Source organism: Xiphophorus couchianus, chromosome 7 (assembly GCF_001444195.1).
Source record: "Xiphophorus couchianus chromosome 7, X_couchianus-1.0, whole genome shotgun sequence".
Taxonomy (NCBI): Eukaryota; Metazoa; Chordata; class Actinopteri; order Cyprinodontiformes; family Poeciliidae; genus Xiphophorus; species Xiphophorus couchianus.
This window is the reverse complement of record NC_040234.1, coordinates 2271153-2297259: the sequence shown is the minus strand read 5'-3', so window position 1 is coordinate 2297259 and position 26107 is coordinate 2271153. Positions and strand designations below refer to the sequence as shown.

At 39.5% G+C, this 26107-nt stretch overlaps 1 protein-coding gene across 3 annotated transcripts in view; it reads right to left on the bottom strand.

The window, feature by feature from the left end:
- Nucleotides 1-25657, bottom strand: part of dgkg (diacylglycerol kinase, gamma) — a 115252-nt gene extending 89595 nt beyond the window's left edge. The window contains exon 1 of one of the 3 annotated variants that reach the window (XM_028023711.1): nt 25263-25657. The gene's annotated coding sequence lies outside the window, so the exon portion shown is untranslated. The remainder of the gene's footprint in view (nt 1-25262) is intronic. The other 2 variants (XM_028023712.1, XM_028023713.1) reach the window with 2 other exon arrangements.
- Between the last annotated feature and the right edge of the window lie 450 nt (nt 25658-26107).

Genomic DNA, 26107 nt, shown 5'->3' with positions numbered 1-26107 from the left:
ACTGAATAAACAGCTATAATTTGAAACTCTTTAGATCAGAAGCTAAACTAGACCTAAACTAGTCAAACTTGAGCTGTGTTCTTCCTCATTAACAGAGCTTGTTTTGGAAATCTACACTGAATTATTCTATATCACAACTTATATTTCATAATAAACTGTCATGGTGAGTGTTGGTATAGGATCCACGTGCAGCAGGCTAGGATGTAGAGCACATGTTGAAGTTTTAATGAAGAATGAAAAAAAGAAAAGTTTACAACTAACAACCATGGAGAACACAAGGAGCCAGAGCAGAACAAACACAACAGGAACCAGAAATAACTGGGAAGTACTGGGACTAGACCGAATTAAACAGGATTAGACGGGAGGAACCAGCAAGGAGGAGCTGAGAATGAGTTGTATGTGTACTCAGGAGATTGATCAGTATACTGAACAGGAAACAGATGGCTGATTTGGAACGGGTTGCAGGTGTGAGAGGAGAGAGCAGAAAGTGGCACAGGGGACTAGGAAATAAATCTAACATAAAAGAATAACTAGATCTAAGAAACATAATTAAAATAGAGTAACAAACAATAACTAGGCACAAGAAACAAACATATTAAATTCGAATTTCAATGTCCTTTGTGAATGTCATCTCCTCATTTTGTAGGTTGAAAAAATCTTTTCATTTTGAAATAAGTCAACATCAATATTTCCACTAAATAAGAGACGGAAATCAATAGCACGTTTGGTAGAGGAAAAGTAAAGTGCCTCTGTGTCTCTGTGCTCAAAGCAAGACGCCAGAGAGCACCAAAACTATTATTTTTCAATATTAGACAATTAATTTAAGCTCACATAATTATCGCGGTAGGAGCCATTTGTTTGTTAAACACTTCATAAAATATATTCGTCCTATTTGATGTTTGAATGACGTATTCTTGCAAACGAACGAGGTAATTTAGTCCAATTTTTGTCCTTTATTGAAGGTTCAGAAATGACAGCGCCATAACAAAGGTGAACACAGGTAAACAACCCGAACAGATGATAACTTAAAATCACTCCTACCTTTTTACTCTCTTCTCTGAAGCGTTTAAGCACACCCGTTGCCGTGGCAACCGCCTGAGCCCCGCAAGACGAGCAGAGATTACGTTAAAATGTAAAACATTCAAACATTCAATCCGTTACCATATTACGTTTTCAGGCTTGATATTTACTTTGCGATTATTAATAATCCCTCCCCTGAACACAGAGGTGGTTGATTGGCTAATTTAAACTCCTGTTCACGCTAGTGACGTCAGAGAGTCGGTGTTTGAGTCGCCTTTTCATTTTATTTCATTTTATTTTATCTTATTTTTTTATTTTTTTATTTTTATTTTTTTGCTTGATTGTTTATGGTACCGAAACTCACAAAATTGCGCAACACCTTGTTGAAACAATAATAACTGAGATTATTATTTCTGGGTCATTAATTCGAACACCTTTTGTTAAGTGTTTTGGATCTTAGTGAATATTTTTTGATAAGCGCGTGAGAAGAGCACGTGCTGCTCTCAGCCTCCTGATGACGTTCAGCTCGGCTCCTATTGATCCATCAAAACCTTCCAGCGATAGACACGTCTGGAGGCTGGAGCGCTTGCTGTTGCATTTAACAATAGTTTTCTTTTCTTTTTTAACAACTAAATGTCTGAATTAACAGGGTTCATCATTTAAATGTTTCAACAAAATGCATCTAAATATTTCTAAGCCTCCCTTTGTCCAGCCTACCTTGTAGGACCTATTGTGTTCTCATTAGGCACTTAATTAATCCCAGGACAGAAAGGTTGGGCATTAGTTGCTTGGTAATTGGATCTAAGTGTGCGATTAGACTGCGCAGGCATAATTAATTCTTCATGTTTGCCGTTCCCCAGTTTGATTTTAGTGGTAGCTCTTTTTGTTGACATGCAGATGAGACTTTCTTTTTTTATTATCACTCTTTGGGTTGAACCATTGTGTACTGATTGTATGAGTGCTGACTCTTCTCAATGCTTTCAAACTTTACTTTACAAACTTTACAAATATTCTGCTTGTCTGTTACGCTCCGAGCTGCCTGTCATGTTTTATTATACCTGCACATGAATTGAACACATTTAGCCCTGAGGTTTTGTCAGGTTCTACCTTCGTTATCTTCAGCCCTCAGTCTGACACACTCGGTGTCGTTAAAGGATGTAATGAATGCACAGTGACCTGCCTTTTTAAAGAGGTCTGTCGTAGCTGACTTACAAGCCTTCTGTCATGATAAACACTTTCAAGCCATTTTATTAAACTATAAAACACAAGGAGCTTAGTGCCAGAACACTTTGACGTGATAAAAATGAGTTGTGAAGTCAGTGTAGTCAGTGACATGCTGTCAGGGAAGGCAGCAAATAACCCTGGCTGCTAGCAAAACGTCTTAATTAACATTATGCTAATAGTACAGATTTCATTTTCAGATGAATCACTACAATGATAAATTGCTTCATAATGTCCTGAGTGAAAGTATTAGTGTTAAGCTTAGCTTCACTCAACATCGCTCACTTCTGGTCAGGCAGTTTATGCAAATGAAACTTTGTTCTTCTGCTAGCATCACAGAGCAGACGTAGCTCCTTTCTGCCACTGCAGCAAGTCAACTGAAGGACATGCAAACTGCTGAGGTCCAATTAAAATGTAGGCTTTTTCTTTTTCTTTAATTACATATTGTAAAAGTTTAATAAGAAATTGGGGTCTCGCTCAAGAGGGTAGACACTGATTGTGTTTAAATTGTGTGTAAATTAGTAATGGGAGACCAGCGACCGACCTTCTGCACCTTTAAACAACAAAGTTCAAGAAAAGACAGTCTGTCCCTTTTTCTAGTTATGGATGTGTTTCTTTGAACAAGCTGTTTAAAAAGCACCAAGACAAAACTTCCACCATGGTAGTTATTATTTGTCATTCCTGCAAAAAACACTTTTTTTTGCAGGAATGTGCAGCCTTTCCACAGATTAGGAAGTTACATCAGTCGCAGAGTTCTGGCACCTGAAACTTGAAGGAATCAATTAATTGAAACTTGATTGAATTTGTTGATCATGGTCAGTTAAAAGTCAGATTGATCCACCAACACAGAGTGAGTCCAGAATTCAATATTCTTCTGGTTTTGCATCCAATTGCTCTGTGGGATCCATGTGGAAAGCAGAATAAAAATCTGATTATTATATTATTAACAACATCAACATTCAAAAGAGAAAGGTCCTGAGCATGACTGAAGCAGTGCTAGGCTAAAGTTTCACCCCAGGCTCTTGAGTCTTGTGTTGTCTCAGAACAAGAAAGACGAGGAAAAACCCGAAAATATGACTCCACTGTTGTGGTTTCTACCACAGGAAGCAAGAACTTTCCTCTCTGTCAGCCCAGCCCACACACAACACTAACTGAGTTTTAAAAGTATCAGGTTTTCTCAGCAAACACTGAACAAATGTAGGGTTTAACTGGAGCAGGAAACTTCAACACTGATCCACCTTGCTGTAGACAGAACCTCAGTCTAAAACCCCTTAAGTCCAAAAGGTGTCACTAGAAACTCCCTTGGACACCAGCTCACTCTGTCAGACAGCAGAGGAATACATACTTCCCCCCTCCTGTTCTCAATGATATTTATAAGTCTTTTGACTAAGTATGGTCATTTTCAGGTCTAAAAGCTGGTCAGTGAACTTATCCAAGTTCCTAGAAGTAAAGTGAGGACAGTACAGGTCAGCTATTTTCAGACACAACTCAACTAATTTCCCATGACGTGTTGCTTTAACTTGGCTAACCAAATCACTTAACAGTCCTGATATGAAACTGTAAACCTATTCAGATTGAAAGAGGAGGTGATGCAGTGGGCTGTAGAACTGCTAGCATTTCTTCCCTTTCTTTGATAATTTAGAATGTGGAGTCATGAGAAGCAGCCATGATGCAATTGTTCTGCATTATCTATGAGATATCACACCATCCCTGCTGATTCAGACAACTGTGCCAAACGTAACTGGGATAAAATATACTATTTTTTTTCATATGTAACAAGGAAATAATCAGTACTGTAATATTTTCTCATACACAAGTTCAGTTCATCTGAAAGTTCATGACCTGTGTCTCCCTGGACTGGTTAATGTCCTGCCAGTAGTTGATCACATTCCGTCTGCAGAAGCTTTGCTTTTTTTTTTTTTTTTCCAGTGTTTATTCTAGAGAACAAAAACAGAAGACGTTACCTCCAGTCACTCCTTTTACTGTGAAGCAGGCTCTAAACGTGAAAAAGTGTCCTACTTCTCCCTTTCATGTGCTCCCCTTCATCAGCTGCTCTCTTCGCTGCTGGGCTACATGGAAACAGGCACTAATGGGCTGCACATGTTTAGTGATGTACTCATGCAAAGAGAACAAAAGGGAAGGTCTGTAGTACACTGGGAGAGGGCCTGACAGTCAGAGGGGAGGCACGCGCCCGTCCAGCGTGTGGGGCCACCCCTTTGAGCGGACAGGGATTCTGTTTTGCTCGCAAGGTTGCCCGGGCAACCGTGACATCACTGGAGCTCACCACAACGAGAAGCAGAGTGAAACAGAGAGATCACTACTGTGCACTGATAAAGATTTGTGCTGCGTCTGTTTCCTCTGAAGGTGTAACGCACGGGGAGTGATTTCCAAGCAGCAGGGAATTGTTTCGGTTATGTTCTCTTCAACATGGTTGCTTCTCAGTTGGCGTTGCAAACAAGCAGGAATGTAAAAAAGGATTAGGTGATAAGGAAGCTCTCTGAAATATGTTTACAGAAAGTAGAAGTTTGCTTTCTACTTGAGTTTGTGAACGACACAAGCAGGGAAAGACGAAAAGGTGAAAGTAAAAACTGAAAAAGTGGAGAAGTAGTAGGAACAGATGATCATCACCCACAACATGTCAAATTAACTGAGAGAAAAACACAATGTAGCTTTATTTTTCCTCTCCAATGGTCAGAATGAACTTTTCATTAATGATCATGGTGGACTGCAGCTGGAAGTTTCTGATTGTAAGCATAAAAAGAACTTCTTTGCAAGAGCAGCATGTACTTAGAACAATAGCAAAACCCAAGGAGCTCAGGGAAGATTGAAGAGGAAATACAGAGGCTGGGACAGACTTTAGGAACCAAGACTTTAAGATCCTTGGTTCAAAATACTGAACTCAAGGCCATGTTACACCCCATAATGAAATGAATTTGGTCATCAGGTTTAAGAACAATCCAAAAGTCACCTGAAAACACACAGACCATCAGTCCTACTGTCTTACATTGTCTTTACATTTAGCCTGAAGCAGAGAAACACTCTGATCAATCTGGTGTAAGATGATATGATCAGATGATGCAAAGAAACATGTTTGGGAGCATCAGAGGGAATAACAACTGGAAAACAGACTAACACCGAGCTTAAACCCAAGATCCATCCATCCATCCATCCATCCATCCATCCATCCATCCATTGAAATGTATCTATCAATGAACACAGATATTTTTATGACATTTATGTCGATGTTGAGTGTAACCGTCTCATGAAAAAACAGGATCATGAAAAGTAATTATGTTAATAATAAATAAGGTCTCTCCCAATGAGAGGTCTAGATTTTAATTAAGCAATACGTACAGGAAGATAACTGTTACTGTCATCTCTCAAGTGCTTTAGAAAAACAAGTTAACAGACTTTTTAAAACCCTTTTAGCCTTCTGCACCGGCTTCTGAATAACTGACAACTGTTGTTGCGCAACACCCCCCCCCTCCTTTCTGTCTCTACTCTCTCACTCTCGTACTTCCTCTTCTGAGAGGGGAGATGTGCTACCAGCTCTCCGTCTAACGGGTCCGTTGAGTTTCCTAAATCTGCTGGGATTTACCCTGTCCAGAACTGAAGTAAACTCTGTTTAAGCTGGTTTCGAGAAACGATTCGCCTGGTTATCTGACGGCCTACATCCAGGTGTCCCACCCTTCTTCCCCCTGTGAATTAGCCAGACTGAGCAGCCTACAGCCAACTAGTTTCACAGAGCACACCTGTTAACGGTCGCTCGTTCTCTATTTTACAACTTGCATTTGTTATTGAACCAGGTAGGTTTTAGTAACTCGGGCGAGTCCCAAGGATGTTGTTTTACATATGGGCTACCAGCAACCTAAAAACATTTTCCACTTTTTCCTCTCCAGAATCAAACATCACAGCTATTTTACAACCATCAAAGAACTTTAAGGTGACTCATTAACTGAATGTCCACAACATCTTTAGATTTTCTTTATGCTAAATATTTTATTAGTAAGGCATTTTTGCAAGGGTCAGTACAGCTTAATTCAGTAGCAGAAATAATCAAATAAGTAAAATCAATCATCTAGTCTATCTTTCCCTACTGCTGATACTGAGAACTAAAAAAGGGAACCTTTGAGAGAGACGGACGGAGTTTGGCGCCTCGAACCCCAGACCTGGCACGATGATGAAGAAGGTGTTGCAACAGGAGGAAGATGTTGATCGATGAAGGCCAGGATCTCCGCAGGTCTGATGAGCCTCCTCTCCGCATGGATGCTGAGGTCACACAGGACTTGGTGCTGGCAGGAAAAAAGGCACCAGTTCTTCTTCCTTGTCTTTGTCTTCATCTTTGTCTTTGGGGTCAGAACCCAGCCGATGAGAGAAGTGCGATTCGAAGCCACAGATTGTGGGCCAGACGGGTTGGTCTCCATGTGCAGGACAGTCTCCGGCTCCGTGGCCCCGGCTCTTCTTCAGCTGCAGAGTTCTTTGTCCATCTCGATCTTGGCTCGAAGCTGCCCGGAGGATCCAACGAACGGTTCCTCTTTTGCACCCACCTTATATAGGGTTCATCTGTCTGCTTAGACAGATGATCTCATATCCGTCACTGTCTTAAGAGACATCATGTCATGATGTCTGTGCCAATGTCTCAGGGCTGCTCAACCTCCTGTTTCCATATAAGGTGCTGATCATCTCGGCTCTCCTGTTAGTTCCCCTTTTTCCCTTCCTGTCACCTTTCACCTACCATCTACCTCCAACATATCAGTGATGTTTAATTGCAGTTTTACAACCTTTTACACCATTTCAAGTTCAATGTCAAAATCACATTTATATCACATTTATTTTCTTTAGCTTCTCTGATTTAGCATTCATTTATAATTTTATAACTATAACTTATATCACATTTATTTTCTTCAGCTTCTCTGATCTATCATTCATTTATGATTTTATAACCATAACTTATTAGTTACTCTTATTATGATCTTAATGTGAGTTATTACAGATGTTTTTCTGAAAAGAAACCAAGAATAATCTATTATTCTAATTATTTGATACCAAAGTTACATTTGCTTGTTTTTCTTATAAGTGTTCTCACAAATATAAGTGTAAGTATTATTACAAGTAAATCAATATTAATATAAGTATTTTACTTTGAATCTTATCAAATTACTCAAAATGTTTAGATTTAATTTTTTAAAACTTTCATGCTTTAAAATAGTCTCAGCTATTTTTATAAATCTGCAGGCTGGAAACTTCCTCTTTTTCCAGGAAACCTGCTTTTCCTGTTTAATGACTCTCTCTGACTGACTATGATTTCTTATGATTAGATGGAAAAAAGTAGAATTAAAGCAAAGTTTGCATGAGACAAAAACAACACACACAACTAGATTTATTTTATTGACACTTAAGTCTACTGTTGGGCCTTGATATCACTTGAGTGATTCATTTTAAAGATAACTTTATTTATTATTACTGTTAAACTAAAATCTCCAGCATGGGGAAGTGGGATGAGCTCGGATTTTCTTGACACAACATAAAGCAGTGGCTTCGTGAGTCTATAAAAGCACAGCTTCTAGTGGTGTAGAGCAGGGAATGCTCAGATAAACAGAGTGTGTCTGTATTATTCAGCCTTTACTGAGTACCTCTACCTCCACTCCATTGACCTGTCCCTGTCTGAGCAGCAGTGGTTTGTAAGAATAAGGCTCTTATCCTGACTGCCTGATGGGAAACAGCAGAAGCTTTCTGACAGTACACAGATACTGCTGCTACATTTTTGGGTGAAAGAATGATGGGAGAGCGCTCTTACATGTCACTTGTGGAAACAGAAGCAGTTTAGCATTTGCAGGACAAACTGCTCAAGCAGAGAAAAATGAAGATGTCATAAAGTATCAATAGAGGCATTTTTAAATGTCTCTGTTGAAATTTTATTCAGGCATTAGAATGACAAGCCCTTTTGCCTTGCGAGCAGCTACCGATGCGCCGTTTTGGGGAAATTGTAGTGGCAATTTTACAGAAGAGATATGGATTCAACAGTATGACGCAACTTTTTACACCATCATCCTCCTACCATTTCCTGTCGGCTCCCTTGTCGTTTTCACCAGTAGTTACATCGGGCTGTTGCTCATGAGGCTCGTGTGATGAGATAACAGTGTTACCATTGCAGTTTTGCGAAATACATCTACTTTGATTCGGCTGAAATTTTATACAAATTTATCTTTGCATTTTCAATTTGCGCAATTCTGTGGTTAATGGAAACACAGCGACTATGCTTTTAATGACTGGAAGTTAATTAAAGACCCCATTTATCAATCTTGTAAGCGTGGGAGAAGAAGTTGGCTGTGTTTGTCAGCACAGCCAGAGTTATTCTGCTACTTTATCTTACATTGGGAATTTTAGAATCCACCACTGGAAGGAAGGTAAATTCAGGGGTTTTTAAAATGCAACTTTGAAATACTGCAGAACAGCCACATGCCAGCCCTCAATACAAACTTAATTGTGATCATATTTTGTCAATGGGAGATAAACGTGGACTGCAGACAAGTTTGTTAGATGTTGTTGTGGTTTTAGTGACTTTAATAGTCATTGAAGCATGTTACTGATGTGTAGAGGTAAGATTTTTGCATTGGGCCTAACTTTTTTAATATTTTGAATCCACTTTAACTCAGCATTTCTTTCTGTGCCGATAGAAACACAAATTCACATCTCTACAATTATTCCTTTGCATAGTGTCTTTAATTGATCATAAAGATCCAGCAGGAAGTGACCAGGTCCCAGTGGGGAAGAGCTGTCTCTGTGCTGCTTAACGAACCGCACTGACTCCCAGAGCCCGTCTGTACCAGGAGAGAAGGAGACAGGGAAGAAGAGAGTGTTTTTTACTCCTCTGTGTCACATTATATTCACTCTGTCTGCTTTGTTCTCCATGCTTGTGAAAGCCGCTGTGCCAATAAAAGTTTATGTATTTCTGGCCCAGTAAAAAAAAAAAAAAAGCGGATTTGGGTTAGTTTTTGGTGATTTTGTGCCAGTTTTCATGGTTCTTGGGACAGCATCAAGAAAAATCTCCTAAGTCAGGCTGAACCAGGGAGATGGTTATTGACTGCTTTATTATAGTTTAGTTCATCACAGCCTGGCTGCTGCAGAAAGTTGTACAGCTGAATGAAAAGACTGATCATACAAAAATAAAACTGAAATAAGAATTGGACTTATAGATGGAGACAGGAACCCAGCTTTCAGAGACAAACATGGAAGTCATGAGTCTACAGCGCCAGGCAAAACCACAAACATCAGTGTGTTAATTAGTATTTTATGGAAACACATGTAGTGCAGAGTTGCAAAGCTGAAAGAAAATGATGTATGTTTTGTTTTCAACAAAGTCTGCCACAGATTTTTGAAGTCCAGTGATTCTGTCTGGAGACACTCCCACCTGAGCAGCAGATGTTTGCAGCTCCTCCAGTCACTCTGGGCCTTTTGGCTGCTTTTCTTTCCCAACATGTCAGTTACTGGCCATGTCTGCAGCTGTGCCATCATCTTTTAGTAAAGAAAGAGAATGGAGCCGCAACTTAAAAAAAAAAAAAGAGGTAACTGTTATATATACCGTAATATAAAACTGAATTTGTCAAATTTACTTTAAGTTTGTTTAGCATGACAACATAATAAACTTAATATATTTGCTTGGATAAACGTAACTTGATTAGTTTTTACAAATTAACTACATTTTTTACAGTTGGATCACCTGTTTTTTTTATTTACAGTGTATGTTGAAATTCTGGGCTGGGCAGCTCTGCGGATATTGTTGCTTTTCTTTTCTTTTTCTGTTTTTTTACCTCATCTCTGCGGTATTTGTAGACTTCATTATGTGGTTTGTTCACTTATGTTTTGGTAAATGTTTGCCCTGGGATTTATTATAAACGTGCAGCACTCATGTTTTCTTTATTTTTCATAAAAGGTTTGAAAACAAGTTGTGTTTTTTTTCTTTCCACTATGCAGTCACACACCAATTTAGACAATAAAAGCCGAATAAAACTATGGTTGTAATATAAAAAAAGTTCAGGTGGTGTTATTATTCCTCTTGTTGGGTAATAATACCACTAATATACCAGCTGCTTTAAGCTTCAGCTGGCAGCAGAATGGGCCCGGCAGGACTTCAGAACAGGACAAGCATGCAGATATCTGCTGCAGGAAGCTGGAGGACTTTGTAGCTGAATGATTAAATGGAAGCATGCTGCAGTTTTCCTGTGTCAAACATCAGTCACTTACACCACAGGGATAATCTTCAAGTCTCAAGCAATTCTAAATATAGACATGCTGCTATGACTGTGTCTGAGCTTGCTGAACAACTCCAACAGCGGCCTGCGTCTGATGTGATTCAGTGTTTGGTGGTTGATCTTTAATGGGTCTGTTTGCGAGAGAACGATCCAGTTTCAGAAACGTCAGTCTGAAGCTGCTGGATTGTTCCAGAAACATTCAGATCCCATTTCACCCCAAACCTTCTGTGCCTCAGAAACTCTAATGCATACACATGTTACAATTGGGAAGTTCACATATTCTGTTTTACACAAATTAGAGAAAGTGTTGCTGCCCCTCAGCAAATATACTGAGATAAAAAAAAAAGCATGAGGAAGAAACACAGATCAGAAAACATTGAGGCAAACCTTATGACCAGACCAAAGAACGCAGCACACGCCGATGTTACCTTCCATCAAACAAGAATGACTCATGTCCAGTTTCACACTTATTGTCCTCAACCAAATGTCTTAGATTTTCTTCAGTGTGTGTTTTCACTGAATAAGCTTCTGTGATAACCACTTCACGAGTCCATCACATGGAGGCAACAACTATAAAAACACAACACATCTGCTGCCCTGCTCTGAAGATTTGCCTCTTCCTGTTTCTGGTCTTCATGTGTGTGAATTCACCTTTTCACTGTGGCTTTCTTAACGGTTTCTTACCATATAAATGAATAAAATATCCCATTTCTGTGTCAGACATTGTTATCTAACGTAGGATAACCGTGGTGGATATGATCTTAAAATTTTATCACAATATTATATGGGATTTATCGTGAAAACGATAAAAGTAGTGTAGTGGTATAGAAATATACATATTTCTACACAAATAGTTTCAAGGTAGGAAGTTCCGGTTGGGTAAAGTGGGCGTGGTATATAAGAAGCCGCTGCGTCCAGTCGGAGACAGATCTTCCTCATGATCCCACTGTGTGGCCCGAGCAGTGGCGGAGCTAGACTTTTATTTCTGGGGGGGCGAATGGGGGGCCAGGGCTATCTGTAAGGGGTCCACTGACTATGACAATGACAATACAGTAAAAGTACTTTCATTCACATACTATATATAAATAAAGACTCATGAAATGAGATTTGCTCATGTAATTTGCAGTTTATTATCAATGCATGCCACACAAAGCATAAGTGGACATTAACCTCTAAATGACACCATTGTAACAAGACAAGACTTACAATGAGAATGCAGTGTCACACAGTTCACAATTACAATATCTCAAAAAAGAAAGTTGTATGTTATGGAAACTGTTATTTAATAGATGCTACATGTGCATTTTATTTTCGAACTTAATGCAGCTATGACCAAATGTACTGACTCCTAAACTATCATTGGTACAAGTACCAGTCGGTGAAGACCCAAATCATGACGAGAAACACAAGACTTCTTCATGCACTCATAAAAGTAAAATCCTTCGGTTGTTGTGAGATGAAGCAAAATATGTTACAAAGTCATCCATGTTGAGGCCCCGTGCCCTCCTTGACTCTATGCTAAGTGTTCCAATGTGACTTAGCCTGGCATCAGCCATTGTTGTCCTTAGGTAACTTTTAATTAATTTTAAAGCAGAAAAGCTTCTCTCACAAGAAGCAGTACTAACTTGACTAACTACTGCAATCTTGCAAAGTCTGAATAATTCATGTAAAACCTCTTTATAAGGTTCAAGAAACAGAATAAAATCAAGCAAAGTAGAAGGTGTGCCTAAATCACTCTTTATTCTCTGATCAAGCAAACGCCTTATTTGGTGCACTTCATGTTTCAGGTCATCTAAATCTGACTCAAAGATATGTCCAAAAGCAATCAGAGGCTCCTCATTCAAGAAAGTTGCACTTTTGGGGTTTAGGGACTGCACTCCTTGCATGATCTCACAATTTTTCTTTGAAAAACGCCTCTTTAACTCCGCTATGAGACAGTCAAGCACCTGATTAAAGAGTGGTCTGGGGAAGCCCTCGTCATCACATTTTCTCTGTCCTATAGTGCTCATTACAAGTGAGTCAAGAAATTTTGAACTTAATCTTGGATTTCTTCTGTCAATTTTTACACTGATTTTGCTCTTCTCAGCAAGTTCCTCAACCTCTTTCCATAGTTCATCAAAGTACTTTTCATTTCTGTAGTCCTGGAAAGTGTCTATAAGAGCACCTACTAGATCTACAGCTCTTGCTAAGTCAAGAGTGCTGGACTGAAGCATGTCGGAAAGACATTTGGCATCACCAAGCACTTTACAAAAGGTAACCAAAAGACCTAAAAATTGGATATCTATTTGAAGAAGCAGGCCCCTTGCCTCCACTGTTCTTTCGCCATTTCTTTCAAGTGCAATATCCTGCAACAATCTCAGAACTGCTGGAAGTCTGTCTCTCATGGTACGGCATGCCGTATACCTGCAGGCCCACCTCGTATCTGAAAGTGCCTGGAGCTCCCTGGGTTGTTCTGCTGGATACAACTCTTTCTGTACGTCAAGCCACCTCAGATGAACATAAGAGCCAGACACAAAGTTATGAAGCTGCTGTAGAAGTGCAAAAAAGTCAACGACCTCAGGGACTGCTTTGGTAGCATCAACAAGGACTAAATTCAAGCAATGTGCGTTACAATGAACATAAAATGCAAATCTGGCATTGCTCTGAATTCTGGCAGATACACCAGAATGCTTCCCACTCATGACGGATGCACCGTCATAACCCTGTCCCACTAGGTTATTCCTGTAGTCCAGACCATGTTTCTCAAGACAGCTAATGATCATTGCACTAAGACCTGCTGCATTAAGGCTTTCAGCTGCCTGGAAACATAGGAAGCTTTCGTGGATGACACCATTGTAATAATATCGTACAACCAAAGACATTTGTTCCTTTTTTTGCAAGTCTTTTGTTTCATCTGCAATAACACTGAACACTTCACATTCCTTCACTTCTTTTATGATTTCAGTCTGTACCATCTCTGCTAAGCCCTGAAGAATTTCATTTTGGATTTGATGACTTGTGTATTTTGCATTGGCACATCCTCTAAGCTTTTTTTCAATTAACTAACTGATCATGCTTTGCTATTTCATCCAATATAGCCAAAAAGTTTCCCTTATTTCTAGAGTCCCCAGACTCTCGATGACCCCTTTGAGCAATATTTTGTGTTGCAGTCAAAAGAAGAACATCGGCTATTGTTTTAATATAATAACGGTTTTCTTCCACCACTTTTTTCCGGTTTGTGTTTATAGAATTTAGCATGGTTGTATTTCCCTCATTAGCCCTTTTATATTGACTCCATGCATACATTGCATTTACATGGTGCTCTAACTTTGAGTGAAGCTTAAATCCAGACTCCTTGGACAATGCCTTTTTCCAATTACTGAAGCCGGAATGCGAAGCAAAGACACTATCTGGTGCATTAGGCAAAGAAAAATGCCTACAGGCAAAGCAGTAGGAGGAGTCTTTAATAACAGAATATTCTAACCAAGAATAGTCTTTGTACCAGGAGCTGTGAAAAGTTCTCTTTCTTGTTCCATGCTGAGTTCTGGGGAAGTTTGTCAAACTTGGCTGAACAGGGCCCTGTTCTTTTGACTTTGAAATATCTGGAATACAAACACAATGGTTATGTACACATAATTTACATGATCATTATGTCATGTAAATTGTGCAGCTACTAAGCAGGTCTTAGTGTAAGTAAAATTACCACTGGGTCCTTTTGGAAAAGCAAAAGGAGTGCTGGACACTGCTGAGAAGAGATCAGTGGTATCTCCTGCAATTGCCCCTTCTGGCTCATCATCATCCTGGTCAGGCGCAGAGCTTTCTGTGTTTTCAGACTCCTCCTTTGATGGAACTACGTTGTAAAAACAGTACATTAACATAATTGAACCAACAATTAAAGAAACACATTAGCAGAAGCCAGCAAGTAAAAATAACCTAAAACGGGGCAGGAATTTGACTGTTTCTGTAGATACTCTGACCTGGTGATGGTGGATTGGTGTTTGCCAGACTTTCTTTCTCGTGACTGTTCTCAGGACATGAGCTACCAGGACTGCTGATGTCAGAGCTGAACCCTGTTTGATCTGTGCCTGATTTGCTTCTTTTTATAAAGAAGCTGTCTATCCTGCCTCCCTGTCTTTTCATTCTCAACTGACCCTAGGAAAAAAAACAAGCCAGTCATGTTATGCCAAGTATCACTTCCTATTACTTAGTGTTAATAGATCCCCACTTCCAGTGTGTAGGTCAGGGGAAACAGACTGTGGCTGTATGTTCAGCATTCAAACTTCTCAGCTACTGGACCGACTAACCTGTTTTTGTTCATGATCATTATCGACTTTATTTATAAAGCACTTTAACAGCAGCCAGAGCTGAAATAAAGTGCTAAACATCAGCGATAAGATAAAAGAAAACATAAAAGAAAATGACAAAGCTAAACACATAAGAATTTAAATAAATTAAACATTTCATGGAAAACATAATAAAGCAAAAAGAGTAACAGATTAAATTGTCACAAGTTCATGCCCTTTCCTAGGGGAAACGGAACCTCTAACAAAGTGTTGCCGTTTCATAGAAAATGTTTAGAAAAGAATTAGTAAAAATAGCAAATGTCAGTGGGGAACTTGTGTGGAGTTTTTTCACTCATTTTATAGTACAAGCTGGCTCCATTAGCATTACCTTTCACAGGTAAGAAAGAAAGAACACAATTTTATGAACAGAATTTCTTGACTTTGTGGCCAAACGACAGCTTCTGAGCCAATAAATATTTCCCATGTAATTATATTGGCCAGAAGTAACTACTCTGATTTTTATTTTCTTAGTATAGCTAACATTTTTCATTCTGTATAGTTTTATTTAATGCGAGAGCTAATAAGAAATCGCTGTTAGAAAGAAAGAGCATTACAGACCAGAGGATTTTGGCAGGTCATATAATCAGGAATGTCGTGATCCATTCTGTCTGATAACACATGCACCACGTTGGATACTTTTTTTTTTACTTCCCGTATTTATCCTCCCGACATTGTTCAGGCAGACGTGAGTGGTAAACACACTGAAACACGTCAGCGTCAGCGTCTTTACAATACTTTTTGCTTCTGCGTGCATTACGAGTCTGACTGGCAGACGTGACGTATCATAGGAACTGGCCGACTCGCTCACTAAGTCGGCGTCTACGTATGTCTATAGCTGTAGCATTGTTAGCTTGATGCTCGCAACTTATAGTAGTAACTCAACTACCAGAAACTATTTCCTGGCTGAGCACAAAATGTTTTTAACGGGTTTTTTTTATTGGTAGTAGTAAACCATTGTAAAACTTACCTTTGAAGTCAGATTATCCGTCTTGGAGTCAAATCGACTGTATTCCTCTTAGCTGTACAATATTTCTCTATCGTCTCTTCGCGGTTCTCCTTCTCTTCTTCTGTTGGGTCAACTCTGTTGTGTCCAAATGGTGTATCACAATAAACGTAAATGGTGCATATCGCCCCCTGCTGCTTTTGAGCAGTCACAACAGTCACAAGTGTCACAACCCATTGTGGTACATAGTGCTACCTACTGTGAAGGAATGACTGGGTGTCGTGACATGTCGATCATTTGGGGGGGCCGCTGGGGGGGCCAATCAGATGGCTGGGGGGGCACTGGCCCCCCCGGCCCCCCCTCTAGCTCCGCCTCTGTTAAGAAGAAGGTAATATTCCCCGGGTGAAATTCCCAGGGTGGCGCTGTGGAGCAACTTATTTGGGTCCAGAAATTTAAATTACACAATATTCCTGATTTTAATCTAGTGCCGCCACAGTAGCAATAAAAAATTAAGTACCTTTTAGGCTGAAGAAACACAAATACTGCTCTGGAAGAAACCAATCCGTTTTTAAGAAGGCTTCTTCAGATCACCAGCAACATTAACAAAGTAGGACTTTTACAGTTTAACTGCTCACAGTAATTGTATTTAATCATATTTTGGAACTTTCTCATATTTATTTATGCTCTTATGGAATCAACAGTAGAAGTAAAATGATGAAGTCATTCCAGTTTTTAACTTCTGATGCCAGATGCTGCTGCCAAGGGGAGAGTAACAGGTCTTTGGTTTTGCGTAGATATAAAAGATAAATTTAGACAAATAAAAGCAAAAATATATTTTTTTTCTCTGTAAATGCTTTCTCTAACTACTCAGGTGTTTTCTCATCCTGTAAAATCCAGAAGAAGCAAATGGCTTTTTACTGAGTTCAGCAGGTTCTAAAATTACAACCCAGTTAGAACTGCTTTATGATCGTTTTGACCACTTTTGGTTATGTTAAGTAGGCCGCTTTCAGCCCAGTACAGTCATGTAATGTTTTAGTGTACAGTGCCAACCACAGAACACACAAGATATTGATGAAAATGAACTAAATTGGCATATTTAGTAAATTAGACTTTTATTTTTCTTGAATATGCCATATAAATGCATTTAAAGTGAGGGAATATTTTACATCCAAAGTCCCAACAGGACTACAATTCAATATTGAATAGACATTAAAAAGAACACTTGATCAAAGTGCTTAACAATTACAATAATCATAAAACAGCAAACAGAGTAAAACAGTAATGAAAGTAAATGGAGATTTCTAAGAACTATGAAGTATCTCAAACAGAGTCAATCACAGACCAGAAAAGAAAAATGTGTTTTAGCTGATATTTGAATGATCTGAGCGGTATAAACTCTAGGGCTGGGTAATAAATCAACAACAATATATGTAGCAATAGACACACAATCAATATCAATAGATAATAGATCTTATAGAATATCCAATATTCAATAAGTAAAATAATCACTGAAATCCAATCCAGAACCGCACAGCATTCTGGGGGATGTAGGCAGAGGAAAGGGTTTATCTGCTCAACCTCTCACAGCGAGCTAAGCTAGGTTTGTGGCATCAACTAGCTCGCTCCTTGGTTACCTAGCAACAACCTGTTGAGTAACTTGCGCAGCAGCAGTTCCAGGTTTCACCTTTACGTTTGTTTCGGGTCTCTGAACATCGAGGAGAAACCAGCCAGCTGACCGCAGCTGCTCTGTGATGTTAAGGAGATCACATAGATACGTTGGGGCTAGAACATTTAAGAACTTTAAAAGTGAGCAGTAACATTTTAAAATCAATGCGATGACAAACGGAAACCTTAAGACCAAGCTGATCATGTATCACATACCTTAGGAGCCGGACCTGCCGCTGGTGTTCTGTTGGACTTGAATCAACCTGCTGTTCTTCCACATGGTGTTTGTGCCTCTGATATCACCTGCAACCTGAGAACCCGTTCAGCTTCCACGACCATAAAGAACTGGTGCTGAGCTCTTGTGAGGTCTTCCAAAGACTTACTTCATACTACATCCTATTCCCGTTCTCAGTATTTCCACTTAAATATTTTTTCACTCTAAATGCTTTCTCTAACAACTCGGGTGTTTTCTCGTCCTGTAACTTGATGAAGGCGATTAGTCATCCTCTGGTCCTGCAATGGCCATTCGCCTGCAGCAGGTGTACACCATGGAGTTTACAAGAAGAGATCCAAAGGAAATCTCTGTTGTGTGATGGACGCCACGCTGAGCGGAATCAGAAACCCTCCAACCATGAGAATGCTGCCAATTGATCTGTGATTAACTCTGCTGCCTCACACGAGGGCTTCTGTTCTCCACCCGGTGGTATTTGTGAGATGGAGCCTCACAAATACCAGAGTATTTATGGAAGGAATGGCTGTCATGGCAACTGGGTGATTGTGTGTAAAATTCAGGGGGGGTTTGGGAAAGGGATGGAAAGGCCAGACTCTCCACAACAACTAATTCCACTATATTAGAAGAAGAGTGACAGGCGATGTGACGTTTACATGCCTCCTGCTCAAACTGAGAATCTTACGGTGTGTGTTATGGAGCAGGATCCTGAGGGAGGTGCTCCCTTTGAAATGACAGAGAAACTAAAACACAACAGGAATAACAGAGAACAGCAGGCACAAGGAGAAAATCTGATCTGAAAAAACTCAGAAGATGGAGAATAAAATAGAACTGGATCATTTTAGTCCTTTGACATTCAGATCTGTTTTGTCCTTTCAATGGAAGGTTTTATTCTCAGTTTGCTTGTGTCTTTTCATGCACATCTTCATTGACTCAACAGAACCTGACTGTTTCTCTAAAGCTATTAAAAAAACAATCAAAATTCTTCAAAAGTTCACTCTACGCCTGGATTATGAAAACATTGGCCTCTTATTCTAAAGAAAACATCCAAGACTCTTTAGAACTTTCAACGCCTTTAAGGACGATGGTCTGATGAAAACACACTTGTACTTTAGGCCTTAAATACATTCACATTTTTGCAAAAAAAAAAAAAAAAAGAAAGAAAACCTTGACAAAAGTAGGTTAGGGGCAGCATCATAATCTGGGATCACTGTATTTCAGGGAATTGGCGTTGGATGAAATTATAAAATGTTTCAAATATGATACAATTTTTTTATTACCCCTCCATGGGGTCTTTTGTGGGCTCTAGTGTCCCTTATATGACAACTAGGCTGACAGGAAACGGGGAAGCAGAGGGGGGAAGACATGCGGCAAATATCGTCGGGTCCGGGAGTCGAACCCGCGACGGCCGTGTCGAGGACTCAAGGCCTCCAAATGTGGGTCGCACTAACCACTACGCCACCACGGCACGTAGTGGCGTAGTGAAGCCCACCCTATCCCCTGATCTCATCTACCTCAGCAAAGGTCTAAAAATCAGCCTCTGTGAGAGAGATCTGACTGACATCAGGTCATGTCTGTTTGCAGTTAACATGCAACATGCCTGCATGCCCTTCTGCGACTTTCTTGCTACATTTAGCAATATTTCAGACAAAAACAATTGGTATTGGTCAAAATTGGAATCTGCAGTTCAGGCCTTCTAAAGATCTGTAATTGGTGATTGGCCAAAAAGCTGCAATCGGTTCAGATCTAGTTTATAGTCCTGCACAGAAACTGGTTCTATTTGTTTTATGAAATGGCTGAAGATTTGTTGTGAATCATATGAATAAACTTGAATCAAAATTAAATGATGGTGGTTAAAAAAAAGGATTATGAAAACTTGGTATTCTGACAGAAATGTGTCGACTTTTTAGATCAATTGTATTGTATTGTTGAAGTAAATTGACTTCTTGGATTAGTTTGTTTCCACATGAACTGAATAGAACAGTCTGACACCAATTCAGTTTTTTGAAATACAGCACTGCTGCAGTTTGATGTCAAAATCAATTCTTGATTTTATCATTCAAATAACTCAAACTGATGTTGATGGTAATGGCTTACATAAAACAAGAAAAGAAAGTGTGACATCATATTTCTATAGTAATCTTGATTTTTTTTTAATTATTATTTTTAATAAGGTGTAACAAGGTCACAGGTGGAGAACAGAAGGAACCTCCAACTGACATATGGATGTAAAGAAGGAAATGAAGCAAGAAAAAGAAAAAAAATTTTTTTCTTCTTATTCTATGAATATCAGAAGTATTCTGATGCTTTACTTTTTACTGTTATTAGTTTATCAGCTACTGAGCTGCTTGTTTTCAATAGTAAAGTTAAAAGAACATTTGCATAAATGTGACGTCATCTCACCAACAGATTGGCTTACTGAAGAAAACGAGGCCAGTGACTCTTTTGTTCATTTGCTTCTTCATAACTTTGTAATTTTGTTTTTTTTTATGATGTGAAGTGCTTTGCTGCTGAAATGTGCTATACAAACATACTTGATTGATTGATTGATTGAAGACAAAATAATTTCAAAGGAGATTTTTGCTTTTTTAAAAAAAACTGTTAGCTGTTAGGAATTAACTGCAAATACAGAAGAATTTTCTTAAACCAAATCAAGCTCTTAAATGTTCCAAACTAGAATCAGACAGTCCTCTCAGCTGTCCTGTTCTGCCATCATTTTATCGACCCACAAGTCCTCAGTGATCCGGTTCAGAGTGGAAGGATCAGGTCCTGTACGTGTCTGTGTGTTCAGTTGGATCCTGTCTGTGCTGAAATGTGAGAAGAACTTTTCTAAAGCTCCAGATCATTAAGAAAAGCAGCATTCAGCTTGAACATCACAGCTGAAATGGAAAGCTTTATATAGTGACACCAAACTTTGGTGATGTCATCAGACATCAACACAAAGAATTTATGTAATTAATATCTCCATCAGAATGGAGGACTAAAAGCAGCACTAGAGCTACACGGGCGGCTGATTCATCAAGGCTTAATGTGTTCAAACAACAACTTTATTTTGAGCACATCTGGTATGTCATAAAACGCTGCATAAGTTCGGAGCTGAGAGTGTTCTGTTGTTCTTCTGCTGTTGCCTTTTTCACTCCACAAGTCATCAAGCTCCATTAAAGCAGCATTACTGCTGACAGAAAGCTCCGTCTGCGCTCAGGGCAGCTGGGAGGATCTGAGTCAGGTCCACCTTAAGGTCTCCGTGTGCTTCAGATAAACTGAATGTTAAACTACAAAATCATGTGTGAAGCCTGTTCAGCAGCAGAGGCAGGGCAGACTGCTACTCACAGAACACTACTGATGGAAGTGTGTTTGAAGATTAAAGTATTGTTGGTTTTTACATCAACTCCATCACAGCGTCTCTACAAAATGAATCCCTGTAAGAACAGACTCTGCTACATTTTAAGGAAGCATTAGGATCCGTCATGTGAACACACAGCTGTCCATTGTTCCTCTCTGTGCTTATTTTTGGCTCCATGTGATATGAATCTTTTTTTTTTTTTTCACAGTTTTTGATGGAGTGAAGAATCGGTGTCAGTGTTTTTTGGCAGATGAACTGCTTGACAAACTGTGCTGGACGTAGTCAGTGAAGCAGAACTCTGGGCTGCTGCTTGTACAGTTACACAGTATAAAATTAACAGCAATAATTTATCATACAGAACAAAGAAATATGTTCACCATGTTATTGACACATTTGTAAATACAGAGTTCCAAAATAAATATTTAATTTATAAACTAAATGCTTAGCTTTTTAATTACATATTTAGTTAAGAAGCTAAATATTTCACTTGCAAACTAAATATTAAATTTTCAAACTAATATCTATAAATATGAGCAAAAATATTCAGCTCGCAACTATTGAGGTCTGACCTAAATATTTAGCTTGGAAAGTATATATTTAGTATGAAAAGTAAATGCTTCTGAATTAGCTTGTGAATGAAATATTTAGTTTGGAACACTCATGTTTCTAAATGTATAAAAAACATGGTGAAAGTATTATTTTAAAAAAATTAACATCCACATTTTTTTAACTCTCTAACAGGCTAAAACAACCAGATCATTTCTGTTCATTTCTTACTGTGTAACTTTACAGACGGCAGCCCATTGAGGACATACAGAACATGTTCTACTTGAGACAGACTGCTTCTTTTTCCTGCTAATGCTCACTGCTGTATGTTTGCTTTTAACCAGTTCAATGTGTTGATCATGCTAGTGGCTAGCTTACCAGTCCTGCAATTTGTTACTATAGAAACGCCCCCAGTGTGTCCTGAGAGAGTTCATCAAATTCTCTGAAGGGGCATGCCATTTTTTTCACTGTACACATATACTGTATATTTAATATTACAATGAATCATAATTTGACCTAATTTATAAGGGAACTGGCACCACTCAACAAGATGACAGCTGTTTGGATTTTTACTGTTTCATTTTGTTCAGCTGGACAAAAAAAATTAATATACTGAAGGAAGTAAGACAAATAAGATTTGCTAAATTATAGAAACTATGGATTAAAAACTTTCTGCTAAAATTATAGAAATATTCTGTAAACATGTGCAGCATCAACATTCTCTGAAGGCAGTGATCCAATGATCAATGTTCGTACAGTTAGAAAAAAAGAATCATAAAGGTAATGCAGATACAATGAAATATTTTTCATGAGCCACCAATTTTTATTAATCTGCTGTCCAGACATGAGGTTTGTCTGAATCCCACTGTGACGGCGACACATGCAGAAGGACCAGCTGTGTAAAACAGATCCAACATGCAGGCAGTGAATGGAAGAAAATCCTTAAATTCCATGTTTGTTTATTCTGAGCACCTCAACTCATCACAGTATCTCTGTGTGGTTTTACTTTAGATTTAATCTCACCACTTGACTCTCAACAGGAAGTTCAGCCTTTATCTGATCCTGAAACTCATTAAAAATTTTTAGAAATACATGAAGCAGCTGATTTGGAAAAGAGTAACTCTGAAAGGACTGAGATGTGTTCTCTCATCACCCTCAGCATGTCTGGCTGTCTGAATCTAAAGTGTGGAAATAAAAATAGAAATCAAATAGGAATATAAATAGCCTTTATTGTCCCACGGAGGGGAAATTCAGGCGTCAGATATGCATAGGCTCACACAAACCTTCCAAAAATATATTAAAATAAGATTACCAATAGCAACAATAATAGCAATAATAATATACTATATATATGTTAACACTGTAACATACTATTATAAATAGATGATATTAAACTATTTCAGTAGTATTGTTTTTAGATTAATGTAATCAGATCATCACATGACATTTCTGTTCTAAAGCTGCATTCACCGCAGTGCAGCTGTCTCTGCAATCACAGGTGCTTTTACAAAGTACTGACTGCATGACATGTGATTTTTTATTTGTAAAATAATTCATATTTTCCTTCCACGTCCCAAAGCTGTGCTACTTTATTTTGCTCTGTCACATAAAATGCGCTGAAGCTTGGTGCTGGAAAGGGACAAATGTTTAAAATGTGTGAATACTTCTGGGAGGCACAGTACCTGTCCATGTTCACTCTGTGTTTTGGGTCCAAATATTGTACTTTGCTTTAAATCCTTTAAAAACCTTTCATGAGATAACAAGACTATGATTAATCAACTCTGTCATGTGAAACAAATGTTAACCCAAACCCTTTGCCTGGACACCTGACCTGGCATCTTGTGATTAAAAACAAAATCAGACGGATCTTCACCAAAACATCTGTCAGTGTTGTATGTTAACTTTAGTTGTTACAAAACTGCTATAGATCAAATATGAGTTAAAAGAAATTTGACTTCCTAATTTAATGGTTTGAAATTGGGCCTCTGTCTCTTTAAAACCTCCTGCTCTTTCTGAAACTCCACCTCCAGGAAGTCATCACAACATGGCTCCTCCATTAACCCTTTAATAAATTTGACCAGCGATGCTCTGAGCAGTAGCTCCTATAATGAATCCCTCCAGGTGTTTGCTAATTGCTGCTGGCTAGTCTGAAGGAGCTGAGTGGGGGGAGATTTGGGGTGTGTGAGGCGGAGGCTTGGCAGCCGCAGCTCTGAGGAAGAACTGACTGTGCTGTGAAGGCGGAGCTAGGTCCACCCAGGTGTTTTCCACAGCTGATTGGTTGCCATGGGAGATTATAGGATTTCTCAAACATGCATGAAATAATTAAGGCAAAACTCCAGGTAGGTTTTTGATGAGAGAATAATATCATAACATGATGTAGAGCTGAAAAAGGTTTTACATAATACTGCCCCTTCGGCCTTGGGCTTTTTGTCCCAACACAAACACTAAGTTTACTTCCTGGCAGATTTTTTTGTTTTCTTGGCCACTTGAATGATGACAGCAAAAACATTTCTGTTTCTCCATGATAGCGGTTGGGTGCAGCCATTTGCTCAGTGTGTTGGTTCTGTTTGAATCACAGTGAGAACAAAAACAAACGGGAGTTTTTGTTCTGATTACACAGAATACGGTACACAAGGGCTCAAACAGCCCCAGAAGGCAACCATCTCTGCTGAGAGAGTGGATCAGTAGTCAGTGAGTTTCTGGTCTCCTGACAGAACCTTCCATGTTTCATCCTGTGGAAGCGAAGTGAGTATTCATCCAGACAAACTGCCGTGTTTGTTTTGTTTGTTTCCTTCTTAAGCCTCGTCCTGATTGGTGGCTCATCATCAGAGGGGTCCAGCAGCAATGCTCAGGTCCAGTCCTCTCACCTAAAGCAGGCGCACGGCCCATGCAGAGCACACCGATGCATGCGTCCCATCCTGACACTGTTCAGAGTGCAGTTAAATGATCCTCCCAACACGCCCTGCTCACATCCACTCTCCACTCAGCTCTGTCCTCTCCAGCTCACAGGTCGTGTTTCCACACAGAATAGTCGGACGGCGATCCACTGAGTGGGCTCCGTCCAGGAAAACAGCAACCGTGACATTTGGGGATTGCTTTATGAGATGTGATTAGGTGTGTGACAGGAAATTCATCGGCTGCCTCCAACTAAACCGTCGCTCTGAATCAAGCAGGCTGGGATTAAAGAGTGTAAGACTGTGCAGCTCTTGGTCAAAACAACTACAGTCAGAATTAGCTTGAAGTGGATGCAAAATGTTCAGAAATGAGTTCAGAACTGATCATGAACTCATTGTTAATGATCATTTCTTAGTAATGAGCCTCCTCTCAACATGGGGAGCTCTGACTGAAGGATGTCTTTGACCAGATGTTTCTCTCTGGCAAAGTGTGACCTGACCCAGGGAGGGAATGTCTGCTGCTTTCATTAAACACCAGCTGATCAGACTACAGTATTGATCCCATCATGTGCTGAAATGCTGCTTGGCTCAGCAGCAACCCGTCGACTTCACAAAACGGCGCGATAAGGAAGCATAAAATGTAAGATTAAGAATCACGAGGGAGAAATTCAGACAAAACATGTGACATGCGTCAAAGCAAGCCAAAACCGGACGAGAGTCAAACAGCAACAAACATCCGATGACACACGCAGACGAAGAGAGAAACCAGGACGCTCCTCCACACCAGAGAGAGAGAAAGAGGGACGGAGGGACGGAGTCTGTCCTACCTGTGGGCTCTGCTGATCCCAGCCCAGACCGTCCACCATCCCCGGTCTCTGCCCTGCCGGCTCAGGCAGTCCTCCAGCCCGTGTCTCACAGACGCGGAGTTGTGGCTGTGCAGGACTGGTGTCTGGTTCCCAGCGAGCCACAGAGACGTCCTCACTGCAAACGCTCAGCTACATGCAGCGGCAGCAGCAGCAGCAGCGGCCACTGGATCCTCAGCAGACGCTCCATCTCTCCCCTCTCGCCTGAATTCATTAAACCTGCCTTTTCCCTTCCCTCTGCCTTCTTCCTTCACTTCTCTGTCTTTCTTTCAGATTCTCGTGAGCATGGTTAATGCTCCGGGTGTGTGTGTGTGTGTGTGTGTGTGTGTGTGCTGCTGATTTCTCACATGCAGTTTCCTCTCTTGCTCTCTTCCCCCCTCTCTCTCTCAGTGATCAACAAGCTTTTCTTTGCTTCTCTAAATTTCTCCTCCACAAAAAAAAAAAACAAATAAAGATTTATAAACATATCAAATATTAGTTTTTTTTATCAGAAGAAAAACATGAAGTCCTACAGGTTTTAACAGAGGAGATAAATAAGGAAGACATTCTGGGAATTATTTCTGATATCTATTTGCAGTCAGAATTTCAAAAAGTTTCAGATCTAAAAGCACTGAAACACTCCTTTGAGTTAGAGTTTTATGATGTCATATCAGGAATATTTTAGAAAAAAAAAAGACTAAATTTCTACCAGACAAAAACTTTTAAAAAAATTTTAAGATTAATCTCAGAAATGTTCTTGAAAAAAACAACTTGGAAATCCATCCATTCACTTTCTAACACTCTTGTCCCTACTGGGGTCAGGAGTTTTG